This window comes from Cygnus olor, chromosome 1 (genome assembly GCF_009769625.2).
Source record: "Cygnus olor isolate bCygOlo1 chromosome 1, bCygOlo1.pri.v2, whole genome shotgun sequence".
NCBI lineage: Eukaryota > Metazoa > Chordata > Aves > Anseriformes > Anatidae > Cygnus > Cygnus olor.
The window spans coordinates 846,019-873,509 of record NC_049169.1 but is presented as its reverse complement, the minus strand read 5'-3'; the positions used below and the strand labels follow the sequence as shown (position 1 = coordinate 873,509).

Here is a 27,491-nt window from a genome sequence, read left to right as displayed (position 1 = left end):
TGATAAGTTTGAGGTGGAAGGCAGTGTCTTTAAATGATTCGGAGCACCTGGTTAACTATTAAAGACCAGTGCAAACTGAAGTTTTTGTCATATGCATGGCCAGCACAGCTGGATTTCAAGGTTCTGGCTGAGACATGCAGGTGCTAACCAGCACAGGAGCTGTACGCTGTGATTGTCTGCCGAGTTTGGGACACAAACAAATAGTGAGCTCCGTGGTGCAGAAGGCAGCACTTCTTGTTTCTGCATTGGTAGCGTGAAGAGGACCCTGAGAGGTAAAGAAGTTTGCCATCACTATTCCAGTAAATGTAGATATGACTCTTGCTCCTTTTCTAAGGACTATTTAAGTATGACCAGTCATGGGACTGTTAGATGCATCTGAGTTTTGTAGAGACTTGAGGCTGAAGTGGCAGAGTTGTTTACAAAGCTAAGAAGTCATCCGAGGATTCCGAATTTTGCAGAGAAGTGCTTAATGTTTTACGGATGCAGCGCCAGGAATAAATGCGTATTTGCTTTCCATTGATGTTACGCTGTACCCAGTGTTTCCTCTTACAAAATAGGCAGCTAATTTCATTACTTCTGTTTTTCCTGATGCTTTTGTCATCTTTGTTTTTAGTTAATTGTAGTCACTATACAGTAACCCTTTCAAATAATTAGTGCTAAAATCTGTAGTTGTTCCAGCGTGGCAGCTTTTATCCAGTACCAAATGTGTGTATGACCTCCCCAGCTCTGCCTTTCCCCTCCACTTTCCACAGCAGTGCTGCTGAGGAATGTTTTGTCTTTTCCATCTCGCAGAAGAGACCTCACCACTTTGACTTCTGTTTTCTTGACTAAAATTTTACCTGTGTTGAAGTAAGCTTACAAGTGCTGGTTTTTAAAATACCTGGAAGAAAATGTTGGGATGAGTTGGTACACTTCCCAAGAACAAAACTATGTAAGTAATTTTAGTCTAAGAATAGAAGAGCAAATAAAAACATTTAGTGTATACCTGGGGTTTTACAAGGACCTATGAAATGAAACTAAATCACTTGGCAGTCACGGCAGAAATTTGTCACGTGAGGAGAAAATTGTTACGCAGCCAAAGGTGGTTCCAGCAAAGTTGGTAGGCTCTGCCATAGTCGTGAGCGTACTATTTTGGGAAGGCAGGAATTTTACCAAATTGCTAACAAACTGATGGCACACCAAGTGTTTGGAGAAACAGGAGAGTCTCAAAAGCCCTTGATAAGAAGAAACGGTCTTCCATTCGCCTCTGTGTTTGATACGTGGAAGGCACTTCTTGCTGGAAGGAAATCACAATTTGTGTGTGTTGGCCCATCTCAACTCTGGCTGCCTGATGGGGAAGAGATGGGAGAAGATCAGGCAGCGTTGTTGGAAGGTCTCTGGAAATTCATCTGTGTGCAATTAGCAAGCCAAATAACACAGTGTAGTTATTGGAACGGGTGCTGTGCCTGGAGATGGTGAAACGTTACGCGTGTTAGTGGTAGAGACGATACTGAAGTATGTCTTTAAAGACAATAGCACAGCAGAGAAGATTAAAAAAAAAAAAAAAAGACTGGGTTATCTGCTATATAAAAAAAAAAAAAGCAAAGGGACCTGATAGTATGTGTGGAAACCTAGATCTATTTCTGGTTCACGATTTCTGGTGTGCAGACAGCTTGAGAAGCTTGCTGTCAGTTATTAATTAGGCCAAGAGTTAGGCTTGACTCCGTGCGTGGGTGTTCTACCTGTGTAAGTAAGAGGAGGAAACGTTTGTGCGTGACGTTTGATGACACCTTCGTGTGCTGGGAGCAGCACAGATACCTGTGCGAGTTACCCGTGGGATTGAGAGGCGCCCCCCAGCACATTGTTCTCCCCGGTCCCCTCTTGGCTTCCCATCGCCTCATCCCGAGCCAGCCGATCGTGTGCCCGCTTTTGGGGCCGACTGCCACAGGCCGTCTCTCTGATGACGTTCCTTATTCGAAACCTAGGGTGCTCTCCTCTCCTGCCCGGCTCTTTGCTCTGAGGCTGTTGCGTGGAGCCAGCGCTGCCCCGGTGGCCCCACACCGAGCACCGAGCCTTTGTCCCGCGCTGCGTGCGGTGCCTGCGCACCCTCTGCGCTGCGTCCTTCTGTGCGGGCAGCATGTGGCTGGCCTGGGCATCCCTGAGTGCGGTGCTTTCCTGTGCTGTTCTGGTACAGAAGCAGCAAGAACATTACCGAACACGTCACTGTAAAGTAAAACTTCCGAGTCGGGCCACTCGTAGAGCGCAAAATGCGCGCTCGCCTTCAGAAGGCATCGCCAGTCGTCTGCGTCGCGAGTTGCTGGAGGTCAGGCGGTGTCAGCCCCAGCGCTTGGCGCAGGCTGGGTTGCTTTGCGTGGAAGGCCCAGCGGTGCCGGGTGCTTTTATGGCTGGAGCTCGTGGTGGTGAGGGCTCTCGGCACGGGGGGAATGCAGCGGGCGGTGCTGCCTGTAGCCTTTCGGACTTCGGAGCTGGTATTCCAACAAGCTTTGTGTCATGTAAATTAGTATCTAGTCTGACTCCTCCTAACTGTGCAGTTAGGTGCAGCACCAAGCAGGCTTAAATACGAGGCTTTACTGCAGCCGGGGATGGTCGCTGAGATGATGCCCTGTCCCTGCAGCTACCACGTTCTGCATTCTCTGAGGGATTTACACAGACCGAGCGTATTTACTGCTGATCTTCTGTGCAAAGCCAATGTTGTTTTCTTTTCCCACAGTTTATACAAAGCCTAGAATTTATTAAACTTGGAAAAACAGATATTGCTCTTTAAAGCCACTTGAAATTTTCACCTTTTCTGTTACAGAACCTGTGCTTTTCATTAGTATTTTTGGTCATGTTTAAGGCCATTTTGCAATGCGAACTACTTCTTGAAACTTGAGCTTAAAGCCATAGTTTGACGTGCATTTAAGCTGGCACCAGCGCTGGAAGGCTGTCCCTTTCTTGCTGCTCATCCCCATTCTTTGCTTCTCTGCCCTCACGCCTTGCTGGCGCAAGCATTTGTGCAGCCGCGTTGTGAGCCAGCTGGGGAAGGAGCCAGCTGAGTTCTTTTTCTGCTGGTAGTGCATGGAAAAGGAAAGGAGTTTTTTTCAGCAGTGCAGCCTTGAATACATGGCAAACTGCAGCCTAAAACCGTCACTGCGTGATTCCGGTTTGCCATTTGACGAGCAAGCTGAGCTCCAAAGCTTGTTTGTCCAAGTAAACTCCAAAAGGGTGGGTCTGAAACTTCCAAGCGGTCGTCTTCCTTTCAAGATGTCTCATGACAAATAAAGCTCGTAAATATACTTAAGCGGTGCGGTGCAATGGGAAAACAGATCGGTGGTCCGTTGTCGTATGTAAGATTTTTCTTTAAGTGTCGTAATATTTACTGTAACTGTAGAAATGCTTGGATTGAGTTCTTGGTGTGAACTGTGCCTGTATGATACCCTGAGCGATTAAGGAAATTAAGATGCATGTTTAATGTCCTGTTTTAGGGCACTGAGTAGTTACAGTTTTGACGAAGCAGTGTTGTGCCTTGTTTCCGCGTGGTTTGGTAGAACAGCGCGACATCAGAATATTCTGGGAAAGCTGCAGCGTGCCGTTGTAATAGAGACGGAGGCACAAGTGTGGCTGTGCCGCTTTGAACTTGTGTGGAGGACCGGCACAGTAACGCGGGCAGTGGTTTGTCTTGTGTGGTTGAGGATATCATGGTCCTGATGAAATAGGTGCGTCTGAAACCTACAGCTCTTGATCTTCTTCAAAAGCGCAACAGGAAATCTTTTATTTGCAAATGCTGCTGGTTCACCGTCCGGTAGTCTGAGCGGCGCGGCGTGGTGCTGGCTTGTTCTGCGTGTGCAACGAAGAGAAAATGCCCAGGGTCCGGATCTGTGCGGGAAGTGGCTCTGACAAAGCGGATTTTCTGTAAAATGCTCCTGGCTGGTAAACACCAGCATCTCGTTTTTGAGATGGTCTTCTAGCTAACGACTTCTGAAGGTGATCAGGAAGAATTCAGTTTGTTGCTTAAGAGTCTGAGTGGCATCCAAGCCTCATTCGCTCAGGTAAGCAGGCAGGGGAGCGCGGGGCGGAGTGGCTGAGGAGTCCTGCAAGAGATGCAAATGGGCATTTAAAAACCCCGTGGTTTTGTTTTGCTTGTTTAGCAGCGATTGAGTGTTGGCTTTTTAATATTCAAATGGAATTGCAAATCTCACGCTTGAAGGGTAATCTTTAAAGCGAAGCGCAGAAATCCCCGCGGGGTGACTTGGAAAGGCTGCCCGTGCTCGCGTACTTCCACGGGGGGACAGGCTCCAGGGTGACACGGTCCTGTAACCGTGGGGCTGTTAGCCGTGTGACGTGGTCAGTGCTGGGGTGCAGCGCCGCCTGGCAGTTCTGAGATGACCGTGCCCTTACAGATGATGTGAAGCTGTTAGGCTGTGGAGCCCCTTACTTTGTGTGCTCAGTTCCAGAGGCTTTCGACTGACCTAGAAAAAAAAAAAAGCCTTTTTTCTGTGCGGTTATGTTCACACTGACTTTGGTGTATTTTTGCGGCTAGTTCTTCTGCATTTTTTTGGAAGCATAGCAGTTTCTTCAGTGTCTGGGTGTGTTGAATTTAATTAAAAATGTAACATTTAAAAAAGCTGTGCAAACTTTGCCCTTAGTATGGGGTAGGGCAACGATTAGAAGGCTGTTTAGGTAGATGCTAGGTGGGGATAAAGCTGATCATCAAAACAAAGTACTTCTTGATAGCATCTCTTTATTAGGAACTTCAGAAGCATAGAATAATTAGAAGTAACTCTTAATTTCGGGTGCGTATTTGTTCAACAGACAGACCTTCATCATTTTGTGCCTGCGGCAGTTTTTTATTTAAAGGAAAAAAAAAAGATCCCTTGCTGTGCTGGTACACCAGGCTGCTGCAGCGCTTGTGACTTACTGCTTGTGTCCGAGGAATGTAAACGCGGCCTCTTTCATCCCTCAGTTAGGCGCTACGAAAAAACGAAGCAATTCATATCGCTAGGTCAGAAGAGGAAAGCAAAGGTAGGCTCCTGGCTAGCTGCTGAGCTGCTGCTCTGCTTGGGAGCGGTTTTTATCTGATAGCTCCACGTGGATCTTCGTGTTTTCACATCGACAGCTCGGGCTGGGCGGTCCCGCGGGAAGGCGGCCGCCTCCTGGGTCAGGGCGAAGTCGTGGCCCCGTGGGGCCGAAGGAGGCAGCGCCTCGGGGCCCCGGGCTGGTGGCGGGGTCCCGGGTGGATGCTGTCTGAAAAATGCTCCGCTGGGAGATGTGGCTGCGGTGGCCCGGGAGGTGCCGGGTGCGCTCGGCAGGACCGTGACCTGTCCTGTCCCTCCTGGTACGGCTGAACCTTGGGGGCAGAAGCAGAGGGGCGCGCTCGCTGCAGGAAGCTGTTCCCGCTCCCCAGGACCCCGGCCAGCCTTCCAGCAAAGCTTCGCTGGCTCTCTGCCGGGGAAGGGGCCCACAGACACGATCCTCTTGGGGTTTTAACCAGAGGTGCATCCTACACCTGAACGAAACAGAAACTGCTGACTGTTCACCTTTGGAGATCATCTGACTTGGGGGGAGTGGGAGGAAGGTGAAGCAATAAAACAGTGATAAACTAATAAACTACGTCCTTCTTAAAAAACAAACTGACTGGTAAACACATGGTATGGGATGCAAGGTTTCAGAGGTTTTAAGTACTAGTTATCCCAGCACTGAGTCAATAGCTAACTGCAAAGCTAACCGAGTACAATGGAGTCGATCAATAATGTTGTATGCTCAGTTGTAGGAGGTGACAGAGGTTAAAATGCATGAGTGCTTTCTGTTCGTGAGACTTTGATGTGTACGTGCTCAGTCAGAGCTTGGCAGAAATTGCTGCGCATAGGAGCTCGATGTCTGGTGGGATGCGTGCGCTAACGGGAGCGTCGGCCGGAGCCGTCGTGGGCTCCGAGGGCTCTCGTGCATCCTGCTTTGCCTCCCGATCGCTGCCTGTCAGCGGGATCGGGCATACGGGTGAGAGTAGGGAAAAGGAGAAGGGTGCTGAGTGAGAAATGTGCTTACGTAGATTTCTGATGTTAAAATAGAGGTTTTATTCATGTGCTGCAGCCAAAAAGAGTCCTGGAGGTGCAGTGACAACTCTTGCAGGGTTTCATAGAGAGCCTTCGTGGATAACGTCCCTTGGCATCGCTGTAACTAAACCTGCAGCTAGCTGTTCTGAGCGCGGATGGGCTGATGGCACGATGCTAACCTGGGAGCAGAGGAGGCTGCTTTGGACTCATCCAGGCTCCCCTACTAGGGACAGCTGCTCATTTCATCCTAGTTCCTTAATTTATTGCAGCTGTTGTTCACAAAAATTGTGGTCTTGCACCTAAGACCTACCTCAGTTTGCTGTGTGAACTGTGTGTGTCTCACAGGCTGTAGCCAACCCTCGGTTTCTGTTTTTCTCAGGGCTTTGTGCTTAGGCTTTCGCTGTAGTAGGAAGCTACAGTTTCAGTGTGGCGCTAGGGTAAGTGCAGATTTGCCTAGATGTTTTTGATCTTGGGAGATTAAGGCTCTGCGTACCTGTAGAAGACAGATTTCTATCTCACTCTTACGCCTAGCGCCTTATTGCTTGCAACATGCCGTACACAAATAATGCATACCCATGTTGGTGTTACGCGTGAGCGCATGTGGAGCACGTCAGATAACCCGCCGTAACGTCTGTATTTGCTGTCGGGACGGTGTCACACGGGAGATCTGGTGCTTGTGGAGGGGCCGAAATGAAGCCTGCCAAGGCTTGGTTTTCCAAGGGTGTCTGCAGGTGTGTCCCGAAAGAGAACAAACCCCGTGCTGTCGGGTAGGCAGGGCTCCTCCATCAGAAGGCTGGGCTTCCTCCGGCTGTCGAAGACAGCGTGATTACGAAGGGCAGGCATGACACCAGTTTGAGTTTGGAGCAGTGCATATTAATGGAGCCTGAGGTTTTCCGAGTTACAGACTAGGTGGGAAGGAGGAGGCTGGTGAGGAGGCATTAGGTATTTCTTGCCTTTAATTTTCTGTCTTTCACGTTGCCTTCTTGTGGCTCTGTGGACAGCTGCTGCACAGTACAGCTGGCGGCAAGGCGGGAGGTGGCTGCCTGAGAGGAATTTGCTTGTTTTCCACGTAGCGGTGGGCTTCAGCAGCTCCAGTACTAGGTAGGTACGGCAGGAAACCATCAGTGCTAGTGCAGTTTATCTGGGGAACCACACACCTCTCTGGGATAAAGTCGCACTAATCTGAAAAACATCCCTTCAGGTGCCATAGCATTTGTTTACTTAGCAAACTTTTCATTTTCTGTTTTTTCACTTTTCTCCATGCCTGGTATGAATGCACATTCAGGGCAATCAGTGCAGATGACTGATTTAATCTTCGCTATGTTATGCGAAGAAGGAAACATTTTTATCAGCGTTGTTTCATCCTGGAGATGAGGAAGGACCAGTCTGGCCAGGCCAAAATCCTTTCAGACAGCTGGTGATTGGTAGGAGCTGGTTGCTGTGTCTGGGGTATGTTCCTCAGGTGGTTTTGAACGGTTTCCCTAACAACTCGTTCCTTGTCCTGCTCTTAAGCAAGTAATTCTCTTCTGGTCACCTCCGGTGCAGCGCTGCATCGTGAGGTACTGGGAAGACCACAAGCGTCTTCTCAAGCTCGATTCTTTAGAAAAGCAAACGTCCAGCTGGTCAAAGAGTTAGTGGATGAGATCCCGTGGGACACGGCCCTTGGGGGGGACGCAGGATCTCATCAGAGCTGGCAGCTCTTTAAGGACATTTTTCTTAGGGCACAAGAGCTCTCTATTCCCATATGCAATAAATCAAGCAGGGAAGGTAGGAAGCAGGCATGGCTGAACAAGGACCTGCTGCTCAAACTTAGGCAAAAGAAGGAAATGCACAGACGGTGGAAACAGGGTCGTGTGCCCCGGGAAGGGTACGGAAATGCTGTCTGGATGGGCAGGGATGGGGTCAGGAAAGCCAAGGCACGGATGGAATTAAACTTGGTGAGGGAGGCAAAGAATAACAAGAAGGGATTCTACAGGTACATTGTCTGTAAAAGAAAGACTAAGGAGAGTGTAACGCCTCCGACAAATTAAAACAGATCTGGTAATGACAGACATGGAGAAGGCTGAGGTACTTAACTTCACTGGTGCTCAGGCTTCCCCCATCTCTCGTGTCCCCAAACCTCTAGGCAGGGCTGGGGGGAGCAGAGTCCCTCCCGCTGTAAGCAAGGAGCAAGTTCGGGACCTCCTGACACAACTGACCTGCTACAAGTCCATGGGGCCCGATGACATCCATCCCAGGGTCGTGAGGGAACTGGATGATGTAGTCACCAAGCTTCTCTCCATCATATTTGAAAAATCATGGCAGCCAGTTGAAGTCCCCAGTGACTGGAAAAAGGGAAACATCGCTCCCATTTTTAAAAAGGGTGGAAAGACAACCCAAGGAACTACAGGTTGGTGACCCTCACCTCTGTGCGTGGCAAGATCCTCCTGGAGGCAATGTCAAGGCACATGCAGGACAAGGAGGTGATCTGAGACAGCCAGCATGGCTTCCCCAAGGGCAAATCATGCCTGATCCATCTGGTGGCCTTCTGTGATGGAGTGACTGCATCAGTTGACAAGGGAAGACTGACCGATGTTCTCTACCTGGACTTCTCTAAGGCCTTTGACACTGACCCACATGACATCCTAATCTCTAAATTGGAAAGATAAGGATTTGAAGGGTGGACCATACGGTGGATAAGGAATTGGCTCAATGGCCGCACCTAGAGAGTAGTGGTTAATGGTTCTATGTCCAGGTGTAGACCGGTCATGAGTGGAGTCCCTCAGGGGTCTGTCCTGGGACCGATGCTTTTCAGTATCTTCGTCAATGACACAGAAGATGGGATTGAATGCACCCTCAGCAAGTTTGCAGATGACACCAAGTTGAGTGGAGCAGTTGATACCAAAGAAGGAAGAGAAGTCATCCAAAGGGACCTGGACAGGCTGGAGAAGTGGGCCCATGTGAACCACATGAGGTTCAACAAGTCCAAGTGCAAGGTGCTGCACCTGGGTTGGGGCTATCCTAGACAGGAGTACAGACTGGGAGAAGAACTCATTGAGAGCAGCCCTGTGGAGAGAGATTTGAGGTTTCTGATGGATGAAAGGCTCGACATGAGCCAGCAGTATGCACTGGCAGCCCAGAAGGCCAACTGCATCCTGGGCTGCATCAACAGAGGAGTGGCCAGCAGGCTGAGGGAGGGGATTGTGCCCCTCTGCTCTGCCTTTGTGAGGCTCCACTTGGAGTCCTGCATCCAGGTTTTGGACCCCCAGCACAAGAAGGATTTGGGGCTGTTAGAGCAGGTCCAGAGGAGGCCACAATGATGATGAGAGGGCTGGAGCACCTCTCCTATGAAGAGAGGCTGAGAGAGCTGGGGATGTTCAGCCTGGAGAAGAGAAGGCTCCGGGGAGACCTTGCGGCCTTTCATTGCTTAAATGGGGCTTATTAAAAAGGTTGGAGAAGGACTCTTTACTCAGGTAGCTAATGATAGAGCAAGGGGGAATTGTTTTAAACTGAAAGAGGGGAGATTTAGATTGGATGTTAGGAATAAGTTCTTTACTCTGAGGGTGGTGAGGCACTGGCACAGGTTGCCCAGAGAAGCTGTGGATGCCCCATCCCTGGAGGTGCTCAAGGCCAGGCTGGATGGGGCCTTGGCCAACCTGATCTAGTGGGTGGCATCCCTGCCCACGTCAGGGGGGTTGGAGTTAGACGATCTCTAAGGTCTCTTCCAACCCAAGCCATTCGGTGGTTCTTCCCTTTTTGCATGATTCACTCGTCTGTCCTTGGCAAATAACACAGCGTGTCTTCTGAAAGAATGAGCAGAAGCCTGTTTGGGACACACTGCACTGGACAGCTGGGGGAGGCGGTTAGCGGGCCCAGTGGTTGTGCAGCGGGACCTCAGCAGGTTGGAGGAGGCGCTGGCAGCAGTCTCAGGAAGCTCGGCCATGGGACGTGTCCTGAGGACAACAGAGTCGTGTTCATAGTTGGGAGAGTCCAGCAAAAGGCCACGCAGATGCTTAAATGGAGCGTTTGTGATGCGAGTCTGCGGGCTGGGACTGTTATCCTGGAGAGGAGATGGCCTGGGGGCTTCTCAGCAGTGTAACAAATCCCGCATGGGGGGCAGTAAAGATGGGGCCAGGCTCTTCCCAGGGGAACGCAGCGACAGGACGAGAGGCCCCCAGGAGAGGGCACAAATTGCTGGGGCGGGGGGGGGGCGGGTGATCTCCAGAGATGCCCTCGCATCTCCTCCCGCCTGTAGCTGTTCCTGTTGCAGGAAGCTGTTGGCTCATGTCCTCCATAAGGTGCAAGCTGCTAAGCTAAGGGGTGCTGTGCGCAGACATCCGCCGTTGGCACGAAGCAGCCGTGCCCCTACCTCGTCTCGCAGCCCCAAACCTCCCTGCACGGCACAGCGGGGGCTGCTGTGGGCCCCCAGCGCTGCGCCGCTGGGCTGCGGCTCTCGCCTGTAGTCCCTTTGTTAGCACAGGGCCCCCGGTCCTCCCGAACGCAGCCCGAAGCCGAATGCCCGTGCAGCGTGAGCCCTGGCGCCCGCTGACGATCATCCGCGACCTGGTCGGCGTGGCTGTCACGAGCGCGGCGTTAGGCAAGCCCCCGAAGCAAAGCGCCCGGTTCGGCGGCACCGCGGTGACGTGCTGGCCTGCTGCTCGCCTGCGTGCTGACGGCGAGCTGCCTGAGTCATTCCTGTTGTGCATCCCCGGTGCTGCGTGCCGGTGCCAGAGATCGCAGCTAGCTCAGGGGAGCGTGCTTGGTGGTGTTCTTGGTTCGTATTCCCTGGCTGCTGGAGCCAGCTGTAGCTGTACTGGAGCTCGCCAATTAGCTGTGCATCGGTTTGGAGCTTTGGAAGGTATTTAATCGGCTGGTTCTATGACAGCCCGTGTGCTTGCTGGCTTTATTTAAAGTTTGTCTGAATAGGGGGGATTGTGATTTCTGCCTGAATGGGCCTTGACCTGACTGTCGAGGGGAAACTGAAGAAAACGGGTGTTGGAACAGGGAGCAAGCAGGGACCGATCCTTCCACCAGGCGCAGCAGCTTCTCGTTGGCGTGCTGCTTCTGGGGGGTGCTGAGGGACGCTTTCGCATCCGCAGGTGGCGGCGGCGGTGTTTGGCCTTTGTGCCAGCCCTGTCGTGCAGTGCCGGAGGATGCTGCGCAGCGCTGGCCGAGGTCTGGGCTCAGCACCTCTCGTGTCCCCCCTTTGCCGCCCTCGCGGCGGCCGCGTGGGTTTCCGCCCTCCGGAGGCACGCCGCTGCGGCTGTGTGTGCCGCGCCTGGTGCCGCAGGCTGGCGGAGATGTTCCAAAATTGTTCTAGAGACGTTAGAAAAATTTCTAAATAGAACTTGTTCCCAGCAGGAGGATGCGGTTTAAAATACTGCTGGAAGCAGGCGGCACGGAGAGCTGAGGGTGGCTGCGAGTGCTCGAGGAGAAACGTCAGACTTCTGCACTGACCTGGGGAGCGCCGGAGACCCTGGGGCGGGCCGCAGTGAAACTCTGCCTTCCGCTAGTCAGCGGCACTGGCCTGGCTTCAACTGCAAGCAAAATGGGAACGCCCCCACTTCCCCTGCCCCCCTGAAGCTGGCGTGCCCGTTCGGGCAGCTCGGAGACGGCCTGGCTTCGGGGGGCTCACCGGGCAGCTGCTCTTCAGGGCTCTTACTCGGTGTGTGGGGCCGATGTTTATGCAGTGGTCTTCCCAGATTGGAAAGGGCTTCTTTTTTAGTGACAGTAAGAGAATGGGACAGAGCAGAAGTGAGAGCAGGCATCTCTTTACTAACCAAACTTATTTATTGCTGAGTCTTTCTGGCAAGTTAGGCTGACGTGGAAGACTGCCCAGGAGCTCTGTAGCCTTTTTGTTGGTGCAAAACATGTTCCTGTCGGAGCTCGCCAGACACATTTCTTCTGGCTGGTTAGCCAGTAAGTCTGTTAATAGGTACCAAACAGCTTAGCAGTGCTATTTTTTTCCTCCTCCAAGCTTCCAATGGACCCGAAGACTCGGAGTGTGCTACTTGTCAGCAGCGGGCTGCCAAAGCCGCCTTGGAGGATTTGGAACTAGACACTTTTTCCATTTACTCTGCAAAGTTGTTTCTCTGGTAGTACAAAAAGAAATGTTCTTGGAGCTCGTGTTATGCAAGCTGGATTTCGGAGAAGGTGGCATGCAAATAATGGGCTGTGTAACTGGGAATCTCCTTGTGAATGCTCGGCGAGGTGACGGTAAACGGGCACACCAGGAGCAACAATTGCAATTTCTGTAATTTCAGGAGTGATGCTTTTGCCACGTGTGCAGCTGATGTATGTTAAAAGTAAGACTTCTGGAAAGAGGGTGTCTGTCTTGTCTGCACCGTGGTTTGTGTGTATGCTCCGCGGGGTTTCTGTAAGTGCCGTGCTGTGCCTGTATCACCGTGTTCTGATGGCACGGCACCATCAGTTCCAACGGCATCTTAAAAGGCCCGTGCAGAAGCAAGTAAGATGTTCTTACAGAAAGATTTCTGTTTAATTCTTAGATGTAAAGCCAAGCCCAAGATGAGGAGTGCTGTTCTGGAGGTGTAAACGGTGCAGGGTATGTTTTACTGAGGACATTTTCACTTTCTTTTGTTTGGCGGAGCGCCGTGTGCGGCAGTTGGTGTGGCGGCGTGAAGCACCTCTGAGGCCCTCAGCAGTCTGCAGTGTGGCCGGTGAGGCTCACTTCCTTTCAGCTGCGGATCTGGTGAGTAATAGGTTGGTGCTCTACCTGTAAAAGCGCTTGCGGGGAGAAGCGAAGAGCCTTGAAAATGAAAAATACGTCCCGGCTTCCCGGGTGTAAACGCAGCGGTAGCACGCTGAGCTGCTGGGAAGTCTGGCTTAGGAGCCGCGTGTTCTTGTAAGTCCTGCCGTGAGTCTTTTAAGACTGGGGCAGTTCAGTCGAGCAGTCCTCACAGCTGTTCAGCTGCTGCGTATGAAAAGGGAGCTGAATTACGATGGTCAGGCTGTGCTGCCCGTGGGTGAGGACAGACAAACGCCGTGACTGTGGCTTGGTGCCTGTGCACACAGTTAGAATCGCTGCGGGCGCAGGGCAGTTTGCACCTTGCTGGCACAGGTTTTTGTGTGACCGCTTGCTGAGGTCCTGGACGCTAAATTGGTCGAAACGGCCCCGGCCCCGCTGCTTGCTCCTCGCCACACGTTTCCTGCCACACGTTTCCTGCCTGCTCAGCACCCAGCCTGTGACCAGCACCGCTCGGGCAGGGCAGGAGACGCGGCAGCGCGGGCTGGGAGGCTGGCGCCGAGCTCGCTGTGGTGGGGGCAAATAACTCGTACAAGATCAAATTATTTCTTAGGTGTTTTTCTCTCTTGCTCCGGCCAGCGTAAGTCGTTACTTCTCTTGTTGAACACGTAAATAGAAACCGTTGACAACCCTGTTTTTTTTCCAAACGACAGGGAAGAGGAAAATTGAGGAGAAGAAACTCTGACCTCTCCTAGCAGCAAGGCCTGAGTGTGGGAGATGCGTGGTAACAGGGTGAAAATAAAATGGTGAAAAAGCACAGAAGTCGGCAGCGCTGCCAGGTTTTATTGGAATTGCTTCTAGGCTGCCCGGTGTGTGGTGGTCTCTTATAACTGTTTTCATTAAAGTTGCTTCTTGTGTGCCTTGACTCCGGAGCAGGCTAAGTTTAGGTAGTGTAGGTCTTCATTTGGGGGTCTTCCAGAAACAGATGTTGTCAGCCCTGGGCTCTGAGAGATTTTCTTTCTAGCGAGGAATTTTGTAGTTGCTCTGCTGACGGTGTTCATTCTGTCTGCGCGCCCCGTCCCCACGGCCTGTGCGTCGGTGCTTTCGTACCCGTAAAGTTTAGCAAGCTTGCTTTTTGGCATGGCAGAACGCGAGCGAGCGTTAGCATGCACCGGGGGTTTTGTGCAGTCAAGCTAAAAACTTAAATTCTGTTTGAGCAGAGCAGGTTCAGCCCGCCTGCTTTTTGTCAGCAGGTACAACGCTGCGCGTCTCCCCGACGGAGTGCCGGTGGCCGTGCTGAGCCACTGCAGAGGCTTGTTGTGCTGGGGGCTGGCGAGGCTTGGCCTCAGGTTGTCGCTGAAGCGCGCTGGTCGCTTGCTCCGTTGCTTTAACTCCTGGTGAGCTTTAGTCCATGTCTGTTCTGCACAGAACAATTGAGAGACTTAGGGATTTCTGGAATGAGAGCTCGGATAGGCAGGGGTGACTCTCGAGCGCGTCTCGTGCCTTTTTCGCAGTGATGTGGCTCCAGGGTGGTGGTGGCTTTGTCCGCCTTCTGCAGCGGTCACGGGACAAAGACTGGATCTGTCTGAGGACTTCATCGGGGATGACCTGAGACTTCACAGCACACTGAATTTTGGAGACTCACCTCTGTGGGGAAGTGGTGACTCTTCTAGGCAACTTAACCTGCGCAGTCGAAAACTTGGGATAACCCAAATTATCAAGTATCTGGGGAAAATCTTGGTGATAAAAATACCGAGAAATAAATTCCTGTGAGGTAACAGTGGTGTTATGTGTGAAACTGGCAACTCTCCTCAGCTTGTTGAGTTACTGAGTGGCTTGACAGATTCTTAAAATGGATTATAGCTGACTTAAAGCATCAGCTGGGGAGTGTGAATGAGCAGGGCGTTACGTTGGCAGGAGAAGAAAAATTGGTTGAAATGACTGTCCCCTGCCTTGTAAATCGTTGGGCTTTCTTGTGACGCTTGTGATGTTACTGATGCTAGGTAAGAAAGATCAGAACGGTATTTGAGGCCTTCCAGATGACTGCAAGGGGTTTTTTTGGTAGGTTTTTAGCTTCTTTCTAGCCAGTGCTTTTGACAGTAAAACGCTGTCCTTGATTTTCTTCTGTGCCACGGTTCCAGTGCTGTTTGGTGGTTTATTGCCATAAGTAACTGCTCTGGAGAGTCCTCAGCTGGCGTTCGTTGTCTGGCAATGCCTGACCTTGTGGACGGGACTTCTGAAGTCTTTAACTCGGAAAAAGTGATGACTTCACGTTCAGCCTGTGTTGTACTTAACAGTTTTGAAAATATTTCCTGCGAGCTCTGCCGCCATAACATGCTGTTTTTGTTAGGGGTCGGCTTCTCTGAAAGATTGCGCAGTGCGTGGCCAGAAGTCTGAAATAGCAACCGGTCTCGGTTACGTCTATAATTACCAGTATCACTTCATGTATCTCATGATTTGCATATCGTTTTGCAAACGTCCAGATGGAGAGGAAAATAAACTTGCCGTCACTCTGAACCTGAATTTATACGGGACGTGTTTTAAACTCCTGTTTGCTGTTAAGGCTGAGTTATGGAGGCTGGGAAGAGAACCCAGCGGTGTGGGGGGGGGGGAGCAGGCTGCTTGCCTGGCCTCTAGGGCACAACGTGGACTCCAGGGCGAGCGGGAGAAGGCGAGTTGGATGGCCTCTTGGAACGGGAGGGCCTGTGCTGCTCAGAGGAATCCTGTTAGCGCAAAAGTACGGTGATATTAAAAAGTTAATCGAAGGTTAAACTGGGCGCTGGCCGCAGGGCTGCGGTGACATCGCTGTCCCTGGACCCTGGGCAGTACCGTTGCTGCGGAAGTGCTGTCGATGCTGCCAGTTACCCCACGGGCTGAAAAAGGCGTGAAACGTCTGTTCTGCTGTCTGGGGGAGGTGTTGAAGCCGAGCGGGCCGTCAGTTAAGGCACCGGGCAGCCTTCGTTCTCGCTCGGGAGCGACGCGAAGGCCAGGTCCTGCCGTGAGGGCCGGGGTGCAGCCGGCCGCCGGGCCTCGTCTGAGACACGAATCTTCTGTTCCTAAACATGCGCTGTTAAAAGGGGTGGTAGGGAGTTTGGTGTGGTCCGCAAATCGGATGTTGGTTTCTGATTTCAGCAACTTCCGTCAAGTTTCAGGCACTCTGGAAATACGCGGGGAGAGAAATCCGCTTCTGAAAGTGGCGTGAAGAGGCGGTGGGAGTTTGAGGAGGGGGTGCCGTGGGATTTTAACACAGCTCCTGAAAAGGTGGCACCATTTAGTGTTAAGCACATGCTGATAAATACCTGAAGTATCCTTTAACTTGCAGTGGTTAGTTGGTGCAAGCTGCCCTCTTTATTTACTGTTGGGACCAGTGACAATGGGAGTATTTAACTTCCAGTGTTATGGTTGAGTCTCAGAAGGGTTGCTGGGTGGGTTTTTTATTCTTGGTGACAATTCTATACTCATCACACCCTTTTACCCCTGAATTCCTGCTGTTTCTGTCTGTACAGAGGTACAGTTAGGAAAGAGTTGATTTCAAAAAACAAAACTTCAAAGACTTGTTGCAAGTGCGTGGTAGTATAAAAATGCCCTGAATGGGCACTGGTGTTAAAGAGCGCTTGTGCTTCTCACTTGGTGCATCCCACAGCAAAGATGGGAAGGTTCACTGCTATGTACTGTCCTTCCCTCTTTTTTTTTCCCTTTGGTCACCAGAAAAAAATCATAATCCAATCTTAAAGCAGGTGGGAGGGAGCTGAATGAATTCGAAAATGTATGCAAGTGGTGGTGAAACAGATCAGGGAATTGTTGGTGGCTGTTGCTGCTTTTAGGTAAGCTACCTACCTACCTGTCCCTCTGTTTGCCTCTTTACGGAGATACCCTGCAGAAATGCTGTTTTTCTTAGTTCGGATAGCTAAAATTCTAACTTTATTAATAAAGTCGTGAGGAACATTACAGGTAATACAAAAGGCTGAATTTAGGTAATCTTGCTTGATGTTCCTGATCAGCTACATGAGCGTTACCAACATAGAACAGTGGTAAGACTTTAATTTCTTTAAAGCCAGCTGGTTTTGTACAGTATTAGCAGGATGTGCCTGTCCTTCCATGGGCTCACATCTTGCTGCTGTCAGGTGCCACCAGAACACGCGGGGAAGGCAGGAGTCTCGTTTTGCTCTTGCTCTGCCAAAGCCATGAGAATGGCTGGTTGGGGATGCCCTTTTGCCTTCACATTGTCTTTAAGAGTTAATTTTATTATTTTTATCCAGGGAATCGAATTCTCCTCAGTGTTTTCCTCTTCCAAAGTCTCTTCCAGACAAAGAGCCCTCCAGTGCCGGTAGTTAGGAGGAGCCGCGGTGCGGATTCGCTGCGGGGAGGGCGCGCTGCAGGTGCCTGGATGAGGTTTGATCACTTTTTCCAGCTTCCGCAGTAGCAGGGGAGCCCAGGGAGAGTTCTCTGCTTAATTACGGCTTCCTCGCCCTGCCTGCTCTGAGCAGAGGAGCCCTGCGAGAAGCGTCAGAGCTGCAAGAGGAGCTCTGGTCTTCTACTTCTCCGTGCGGTTTCAGCGATGCCAAGAGGAGAGTGATGAAAAAAATCCCGCTCTGGGTGGAAGTTGGTGGCTGAAGAGAGCAGAGAGCATTACCTCTGCAGCTTCGGAGGCTCTCCTGGTGCCGAGCAGCAGGCCTGCTTCTGCTTTGGTTGCATTCAGTCACGGGCTGGGCCTGAGCCGCGCTTCCCCACGGAGGTCTCAGGGAGCCTGCTGGCCTCGGCCGGGCTCCCCCAGAGGTGCTGAGCCACGCGTGGGCAACGCCGGGCCTCGCGCTGTGGTACCTGTGCTGCCGGTCCTGCACCGTCCTGTGAAACACGGGTGGGCGCAGTGCATCGTGCAGGCCCCTTGGCGAGTCGTCCTGCACATGGGAACTCGTGAGGAGGGCTTAGGGGGGCAGTCCAGAAGCTGGGTTGTTCGTAACTTCTTTCTCCCCTTGCGAAAGCATAAATGCTCTCAGGTGTGCCGTATCGCTCTGCTTGCTAACGTGCTCTCCTGGCTGGCTGCGTGGATTCCAGCAGGAGCTGTGGGCTCTCTCGGAAGCCTGCTGCTGCCTTAAAGACCGCAGGAAGCAGCGGTGGGGAGACGCGCCGTACTCACGGGATGTTTGGGGAGAAAAAAAGTGCAGAAAGCTGTACCGCTGTGATTTTGTGCTGGCTTAGAACAAAGCTTTGTACAAATGGGACTTTCGCTCTTGACTGATTATTTTAATTTGCATCTTTCATTTAGAGATGCGTGCCTCCAAACGCATTAACTTAAAGATATTTTTAGTAATTTTGTATATTTGGAAACATACTGTCTAATGAAAAGCTGTAAATCTGCAGTCTCTTGAATTCCTTTAGATTTTGCTCACACCAAACTTTGGGCAAGTTCCTCGGGCGTTTTGCCAGCGCTCTTTCATAAAGTGAAAGTGTTTCAATTTTTTCTGCCTTGTTCTTTCTAATGACTATTTGAAAGGTTTGGCTCGTGTGTGACTACTTTGAAGCTGGAAATCATTAAGTAATGATGAGCAGTACATTTATCAGCCTCTCATTCTTTGTATAACAACTTCATTATTTGCTTGCATAACTGAGAGCGTTCCTTTTTTCAGGGGCTACAAGACAGGCAGCGATGACGAGGTGCTGGTACCGCGTGGTGGCACGAAGTGCTCGGCTTGGCAGGGCGGTGGTGACCTGTGGATCAGTGTTGGTTGATGGTGCTCGCTCCCTGCAGGCCCTTGGGAGCCCTGCGGTGGCGTTCCTGGGATGGAATGTGAAAGCAACTTCTGTGCCTTGTTTGCAGATTAGGACGAGAGGAGCATAGGGGTTACTAGGATTCGTCTGACTAGGTCTCATCCACGTCCCTGCGGACCCGCAGGGAGCTGCACGAGGCCAGGGAGCAGAGGCCCCGGGCGCAGCCTGCAGCCAGGAGGCTCCCCCTGGCCCCCAGCGGCACTTCTGGGCCAGGCGGGGGCCGGAGCCCTGGCACCGGGACCAGAGGCTGGGGGGTCTCCTCCTGGGGGGTCTCCAAACCCACCTGGGTGTGGGGCTGGGCACCGGCTGGGGGGGCCCTGCTGGGGCCGGGGGGGCTGGGAGCACACCAGGTGTCCCCAGCCTCAGCCAGGCTGCGGTTCTGTGACAATCTGCTTACATCCCATCCCTGGTAGCGATGTTTAGCACCTGAAAACGTTTGGTTGGGGAATTCAAGAGCTAATGTGAAAGGACACTGCAGCCTCTCCCAGCCCCAAAGCCCCTCGTGAACCCCTCTTCCCCCCCCGTCATCTTAATGACCGCCTCTGGGCAGCTGCCTTGTTCCGTACCTCCTGAGGATTTTTTTTTTTTTCCAAAATGCTTGTCTGCGTCCTTGAGCTGTCCAAAACTTCATTATCCGTTAAACCAGAGATGTGTAGAATTTTACAAAACTCTTGGCTTCAGTGGCCGGGCAGAGAACTCTGACTAGCTTGTCGTTCAGAGCAATCTCTTCCCTATTGATCGTCCTTAGGCATGCTGCCTTACCAGCGAGGACTTCCCCTGTGAACCCTGGGATGTGCGCGCTGGGGGTCTGAGGCTTAGGAGCAGGTTTGGCACAGTAGCATCCACAGAGATTTGATTTCCAAACCCAAAACGTGCTGTTGGAATGAGGAAGGCAGGCAGCTCACAGTTACCTAATCCAAAGTAGGTATAACTTCGAATTGAAAAGCTGTATCTTACTGCTGGATTACAGTGACTCTAACTCATGTTGAGGCATTTCTGTGAAGTGATGTGGGTCTTAGTTTAAAGCCGTCCCCCTGCCCTACCCCTACCCCCCGGCACAGAGTCCCTCCCCAGCTCTCCTGCAGCCCCTTCAGGCCCTGGCAGCCCGCTGGGAGCTCTCCCCGGAGCCTTCTCTTCTCTAGGCTGAGCACCCCCAGCTCCCTCAGCCTGGCCCCACAGCAGAGGGGCTCCAGCCCCTGCAGCATCCTCGTGGCCTCCTCCGGCCTCGCTCTAATCTTTATGACTTCATTGTGGAAGCTGGGAATGTTTCAGTCTCCCCACAGAAGGCTTTTGAAAAAGAATTGGCTAACAGCTGTTGAGTTACCTTGGTACTGCTCTGTCTGTACATCTGCTGTTTGGAGTATCTTTTAAAATTCATATCCTAAATTATACTGCATTTCTCTAAAAATCTGTGAGGACAGGGGGTGCGTTTACCTCTTGAGTTTATTCCCCTCACCGTACTTCAGGATATCTCGGAAGACATTAGTTGTTATTGTGAAGTGGGTAATTTCTCCTGTTAGACGTGAGAGGCTTTGACAACCCAGAAACGTGTGCGTGTGAATTTCTTATGGGTCTACTCTAATGCAGTTTTAAACGTGTAGGCAAATGCAACTGGTTAACCTGCAGTGAGTTTAGCAAGAAACGCAGATTCTCAGAAAGAAGGCAGAACACAGACCCTTTTACTGTGCCGTATTGTGCCTTTTTGTGCCAAATCTGGGAGCCGAGTTGCAAACACTGCATCTCAGAAGGGAGTCACGCTGGAACCTGAGCAGTGTTCAGTGTGGGAAAGTAACGAGCCGCGGGATCCGGATCTGTTTCGGTGGCGTTGAAGTGCAGCAGATCCCTTGTCCTGCCACTCCTCTCTGAAAATCCTTCCCATAACTATTTTAATTAGAATAATTGAAGAAATTGAAGAAAAAATTGAGGGAGAGAGCGTAAAAAGATGACAACCATAAGTGTGAGGCCGATGTCAGACAATTGCAGCGTTGGAGATTAAATTTTCCTTCTTTTCAGACCAGGACAGTGCTGCAGGGCCTTGTTTCCTTCACGCCAGGATGTGGGAAGGCCGTCCCAGTAAGATGGGGCTCGGTCCTGTCCCCGAGGCACTAAATACGAAGATCCTTGAAATGCTTTTCCAGGGAGAGCGAGATGGGTCCCGGTCCCCCCTCTGTGGGTCTCGCTCTGTGCACCCGGTGTTACGGGGAGCTTTTGGGGCTTGCTGGGGACTGTACCTGAAGCCTCAGCTCCGTGTAGGCTGCGTAAATGTGTTAACGCCTGCTGGGCTCTGGGGCCCGGGAAGTTCCACAGGGCGCTGCTTGTGCCAGGATTCAAACACGGGTGTAACAGAGTTGGGGCTGGAGTAATCGCACGGGTTGTGCAGAGCCGAGAAGCGTGGTTTATCTGGACAAGCACAGCAAGCAAATGTCCAAATGACAGAGATGTTTTGAATTTCCATAACAAAGTAGCTTTTAAGTACGAATTATGGTCTGTTAAACTTGTACTGAAGTTGTTACTCAGAGCTTTTCTTCTCACCCTTTACTTTTAAGTAGAAATACAGCAAATATCCAAACTACAGATTAATTTCCAAAACAGTTTGACTTTTTAAGGGCTATGTAGAAGCAGAAAGTTTAGCGTTCTCTCGAGTTCTGTGTCAAGGTGTTCACGCGGTACTGAGGATCTGGGGAGATGCTGACTTCTGTGGACAGCTGGCTGCTTTCTGAGCAGCACTCGTTGGGCCTCGGGGTCAGATTGGAAATCGGTGCCGCACTGTGCTGCGCTCGGGTTATCGTCTGTAACGTTGAAATGACGTGGTAGGATGAGTGCTGGGGAAGAGGAAAGGCATCAGCGTTACAGACCTTAAATCCGCGCAGTAAGGCCTTGTGTGCTCTGCCCCTTCCAGTTAAGACTTTGGGTGAGTGCATCTCCAGCTAAGGAAGTGCTGACAACGTGATGAGAGCGCGGTGCCCGGCGGGAGTGCTGCCGTGCTGGGAGGCCTTCCCTGGCCTCCAGTGTGTGCGGGGCCGGAGGCGTGTGGAATGCCTGCCCTGGTAAACCTGAGGGTGTTTGGGGTCGGGGCAGCTCGGGAGCCGTCCTTGGGCACGGGCGCCGACAGACACTTTGTGTGGCGACGTGCCCGTGCTGCGGGGGGCCCTGGCCTCGGGCAAGGCAGGGGACGGGGCAGGCGAAGCCGAGCTGGTCCCACCGCGAGTCCTCGGCTGCAGCCGCTGGGAGCTGGCTCCTGGCCCCTGCACCCTCCTGAAGGCGGGAGGGCCCCCGGCCGAACGTGAAGCGCGTGTATTGTTGCTGCCGGCAGCCTTGGAACAAGCGAAAATGGCCTTTCGGTTTCCTTGACAACCTCAAACTTTCTTTTGAAGCGGTGTCAGGAAAGCAACCGTGCTCTTGACCGAGGTACAGCTCTCGCAGCTGAAGCGAAGGGGCGGTTAACCCCTGTGCTCTCACGGCCTGATGGAAAGGTTCGCGCTCCTCCCGTGCTACAGGAGGGGAGGGGTAATTAAAAGGACTCATCTGACGTGCTGCTGGCTTCGCACAGCTACGGTACTATCACGGGTTTCGTTCGAGTAAAGGGCTGTGGGGAAGTTTGTTTAGGCAGAAGTCTTCGACTGTCAGTTACCCTTGGTTAACAATCACTTTCTAAAAATTTTTCCAGGATAGGAAGCTCGAGAGAGAATTCACACTGGATGACAATAATTTTCTGAAGCTGGATATATTCCAGGAACCGTAACCCAAATGTTTCTCTGTCCGTGGAGGAGATTTCACGTTTGAAATAACTTCTACTGAAGGTATGCACGTCTGCCTTTTCTTTTGAAGCTCGGTAATGACATCACGTTTCGTATTTCTGTAGTGCGTGTGCTGGTGGTCGCTGGTGAGATTGTTCTTGATATTTAATACCTGGAGGCATTTGAGAGGGAACTGTAACGTCTCTGGGAGGGTCCCGCTGATGGTTCGGGGCTGGTTGTGTACAGCTGGGGAGCTCTGCTGCTGTTGGATCTGCAGACTGGTCCTGGTGTGCTGGTCGGGATACTCCCTAAAACCAGGCTAAACTGCCAAGTGCTTCTCAAAACATGAACTTGAATTTTATGCCCATAGTTAATGGGAAGAAGACAGAACTTTTTTTTAAACTTTCTGGTGGCTATCTATAATTCTGGAAACTGCTCGTGGCTGTTCTAAGAAGCAGCAATATGGAAATGACACACAAAAAGCTTGGTCATTGGGGTAGTGAAAGTGAATAGGCGTGACGTGAAAGTGAAAGGCTTTCGTCAGGTGAAACTGGAAGCATGCACCAGAGTGATCAAGCAGGCAGCTTAAAGCAAGCAAGTGGAAGCGCCCTTTCATGCAGCGTGTAATTACCCAGGGGACTTGGTGCCCCAGGGTTATTTGGAGGTGTCCTGGCTGCTGCGAGGCAGGATGCTGGGCTGGCTGCTCGTGGGAGCAGGCAGTCCTTGCTGGATCCATGCACGTGGTGGAGCCGATGGACTCGGTCATGTGCCTGTTGGTATTTCAGTTAGGAAAAGCTTTCTTAGTGCTACAAAGGCAAGAGACTGTGTGAAGAAAGGTTTCCCAGGCGGAGTAGGCTGTGAAGGAGCCCCGTTTCCTCTAGAAAAGTAGTCAGTCTGCTGAACCCTTGGATGGAGAGAAGGCGTTCTTAAAGCTCCTGAGAGAATTCAGGAGATCCCAAGTTTTGTTGCAGAAAAGTGCAGGTTGCAGGTGAGCTGTAGAAAGAGATGCTGCTGCTGCTGGAGCTGGTTACGGTTATGTAGCCTGTCAGACCCGATGGTTTGAAACTGGTGAAAATGGTTCTAGAAGCCATTTGAGCTGCAGCACATGGATAGTAACAAGGCATGTGGTTGTCTGTGCCAGCAACATAGATAGAAATAGAAAATAGTGGTTGGAAATAAGTGTAGCCCACTCTGACAAATTGCAGTCATCCTTGAGCCCCAGCTGGCTCGGGATACTGATACCTGCTCCTGCTGAGGATATATATGCCTTGGGGAAGCTGAGAGCTGGGTTTGGGGACGGTGGGCACTCCAGCTTGCTGACAGTCTCCAGGTTAGTGGTTTATTCTGAACTAGCACGGCTGCAAAACGTTTGAGGGTCCTTTATAAACCTGGTTTCTATCAACTGGTCTAATGAACTCGGTTTGAAGACAGTCGCGCTTTTGGACACCGTAACCTTCTATGCCAGTAAGTTCCACAGGGTTTTTTCTTGCTGTGTGGAACATAATTAGTACTTCATTCTGCCTGTTTTTAAATTGGCTGCTTGATAGCTTCGAGGTGTCGCCATTCTGAGGTTTGTAGGAAGCTGTAAATGACTGCCTGTTCTCCTCCTCAATGCCACTCACGCCGCTCTTTGTATCTGCTGGTTTCCTGAGCTGAAGCCATACATCAAGTCAGGTTTCATGCGCCTTCCTTGGGAAGCTGTGTCTGCTCTAGTTCTGCTCGGTCCCTTACGGGAGCTGATCAGACCAGCTGTACTTGTTCTAGCTCTGCTCTCTTCTGAGAGAAGCTAACCAGACCAGTGCTTGAGATGCGAACACACGATAGTCAAAAACAAAGTCACGCCTTCTGTTTACTTGCTTATTCCTACTTGTAATAAATCCTGATGCTACTTTTACGCCCTTGGCTGCTGCTCTGTGTTGAGATCCTTGAGCAGTGGCTCCACGATCTTCTCCAAGTGGCTCTAACAAGCAGGATCCGTTTAATGTGTGTGTTAAAGCACCACGTTTCTTCAGAGGAGGGCTGCTTGTTCGCTCAGTGCTGGCTGCAGCACTCGGCCCGGCAAAGCCCTCCGGAAGCCGGGGAGGTGGCTCCGTCCCGAGATAGCTCCGCGAGCCCGCGGGAGGAAGGAAGGAGGTCCCGGGCGCGGGGTGGGCAGGCAGCGGAGTGCGACTGTGTGAAAGTTCAGGGGAAAGAAACTTGTGGCGTGGGAGAGCGTGGGATACGTCTCGGATCAGCGCGGAGCAGATGGGCGGCCTGGCTGCAGGACCCGTGGAGAAGGAGGCTTCCTGAGGAGCAGAGGCACTGCGGGTGTTGGCGGGTCCCAGGAGCTCCTGGGTCGGGCTGGAGCAAGCCGAGAGGCGGGGGCTCGCCGGTCAGCCCTTGGGGACGGGGCGCGTCGCCTGCCCTCTCTTCAGAGGGCACCGTTAGTGTGCCGTAGCGAAGGTGTTGGCACTCCGGTCTGAAGGCACCGGGTGGCTGCAGGGCCCTCATCAGGGGGGCATCAACACCTCGCAGGTGGCTGCTCGGTGCTGGGTTTTCTGCCGTGAGCAGTGCCTGCCTTTGTCAGCACGGAGTTACGCTGCCGTTTTCTTGTCCGGTTACTTATTACCATGCGGTCATCCTGCAGCTGTTTGTCAGCTTTGATTAGGCTTAAGCTAAATATTTTTCTGTTGCTAGTAAATGCTGCTACCTTGCTGCTCATCTTTTTTCTGATATTACTTACAAATACGTTGAGGAGCACTGGCCCTTTTAGGACCTTACTTGCTGCATTTTTCTCTTACTTCCTATGCTTTTACCAGCTGCTGATTGACAAGAAACGGAGCTTTTCTTTAGGATTAATTGGAGCAGTCTGTGCAAAACTCTTCTTTGGGGTTTCAGGCGAACCATTGATCTTACTGTTCTTGTCCATCTGTTTGTTTTTGTTGCGATTTTAATAAATTGCATAACAATTTGCTTTAAGCAACCTTTTTGAAAGTATGTTTCAGGCTTCAAGTTCACCAGGTTAAATAATGTGACACTTTATTTCCTGCACTGTTTGTTCAGCAACAGTGTTTTAAAGCTGTCACGTTCTTGGGTGAGCACCATTAGTCCTGGTGATCTGTTGGCATCTCACTCACAGGCGTGTTCTGAAGCTGTCTCTGTTCATGCTGCAATTTGAGATAATTCTCCAGGTGGTTTTCTTTTTCCCCGTGTAGAAAAGTTTGATCATTTATGCTTATAGGGGAAACAAAGGAAATTCTGTATAAAAATTGAGCAAAAAAAAAATCAAAATTAAATTAATTTCAGGAATCCACGTCTGGTAAGACTAAAGAGACACGTTGAAGTGAGTGAGACCTAGGGGGAATCTTCACCTGTGACATAGCTGCTGAAGTGCTTGCTCTGTCACACTTTCACTACAGACAGGATGTTACAGGAAAGTCAAGGATTCAAAAACGCTTTCTTTTTGGAAACAAGAAGGATAATATACTACTCTCAGCATTTCCATGTGTTTCCACTTAGTAACTAAGTGGAAAATGTTCAATGTTTTATTTTATCAGGAGTAGGCTTAAATAGGCTTAAATAAAAAATCCGTAAATCTTGGTAATTTCCTCCCAGTTTCCAGGAGGAGTTGCCTGTGGTGATTTCTGGCCCTCCGAAGTTCGTTTTTACTGGTCTTGGAGTACTGAATGCTCTGAGAGCGTTCTAGAAGGTAGGAAAATGGTGTGGAATTTGTGCGCGCGCGCGCCCGTATTCAGTAAAGCTCAGGGTAGCCTTTGGTAACTATGGAAATAGCTACGGGAATGATCCTGGACAAAATGCAAATGCGGTAATTAAGACACAAACTCATCCGAAGCTTTAGGGAAAGAAGGAAATGTGTGCACTTATGGCAGCCAGAGGAGAATTGCAAGGTGCTGTAGGTGTTACGGTAACACAAGTATCGGTCTGTCAGGCCATGAATTTTAACCACGTGTTATTTCTGTAGGCTTTTTTTTCTAGTGAATGTAGAGGCCTCTCCACCAAACTTAATGACACTTGGTGAAGGCTTTTAAAAAGAGACCTCCCTGCACCCCAGCACAACTGTTAACTGCAATAAAAGCCTGACCACAAAGCGGAAATTGCTGCTACACGGAAGGATGAGATGAAGTGAGACAGAAGGGGTAAAACAGTTGCTAAAGGCCCCCCAAAGGAGAAAGTAGGTTTTTGACGCTACTTGGGTAAGCAACGAGACAAAACGTAGCGCAGACTTTGAAACACACGCAGTGAGAGAACTGTATTTATTTTGTGTACTTATCTACCCCAGGATCTGTGCTCAGTCACGAATCGCTGTGCGTGTTCTGCTGGTTCTTGATTGAAGCCTTTGCATACCTTGTAAATGTTAAAACATTCCTGGAGTGTAGTGTTGGCAAATAGCAAGTGTTTGAATGACAGCTTAATTCTACATCCATGAAATTCAGAAATGTTCTCCACAAAGCAGTTAATCTTCAGAAATGGCGTTACACAGTTACAGGAAGCTTGTTTCCTGAAGTCGTCGTGGTTCTCCCTTCTGTGCTCCAGTTCAAATGCAATACCAGCAACTTTAAAGGACTTGCAGTTGTCTGACTGAAAAAGCAAAAGCTGTTGCTGGTTTGCAGCTGACACGGATGATCCAGACTGAGTCCTGATACCTGAGGTGTGGCAGATGCCAGGAGAAAGGTGTCTTTTTGTGAACGTGTTAGGGCCTCATCTGGTTTGGTACCCGAACGTACCAGGGCTTTAGTGCAGCTGTGCAAGTATCTGATACGTACAGTTCGTTCATTTTATTAACAAACTGGAAGGGTGGTGATACTTAACTTGCTCAGAAGCATGTAGGAAATATTTGTCTTTCTGTTCCGGTACTGAATTACAAGACTAACAAGCCCGGCCTCCTCAGAGCTCTGCATCTAATATTTCTTGCCCACAACATGTGAGGAGGAGGAGGGGATGTGTTACTGACTGGCAGGCACTGAAGAGCAAAAACCTTGCTGCAACAAATCCATGTCCTTCCCTGCTCACACAGGTGAGCACTGTTTACAGAAAATTGCAACAGCTAAGCCACTTAGCATTTAAAAATACAAGGAACACCTTTTGGTCACCTTAGTTTTGTTCATTTTTTTCTGCTGTTCTCCATCTCCTCACTAAGCTGCTTTGTTTGTGTGTCTCCTCCCTGTGTCTGGAAAGCACCTGCCTTCCTTCAATGCTGTTAATTGTCATAAAGGAGTCAAGTCAGTCTTCTGTACAAAATGTTCTGAACCTGACCTGGTCCTTGCTGTCAGTTGC

The 27,491-nt window shown here is 50.8% G+C and overlaps 1 protein-coding gene across 4 annotated transcripts in view; it reads left to right on the top strand.

Annotated features, from left to right (window-relative positions):
- PPP6R2 (protein phosphatase 6 regulatory subunit 2) overlaps nucleotides 1-27,491 on the top strand; it is a 100,176-nt gene that overhangs the window by 6,187 nt on the left and 66,498 nt on the right. Inside the window, exons 2-3 of one of the 4 annotated variants that reach the window (XM_040545018.1) lie at nucleotides 12,515-12,717; nucleotides 22,148-22,280. The exons of 1 other annotated variant lie outside the window; for it this stretch is intronic. The gene's annotated coding sequence lies outside the window, so the exon portion shown is untranslated. Of the gene's footprint in view, nucleotides 1-12,514; nucleotides 12,718-21,903; nucleotides 22,036-22,147; nucleotides 22,281-27,491 lie in introns of those variants that run through there. 2 more of the 4 variants (XM_040545005.1, XM_040545010.1) reach the window with 2 other exon arrangements.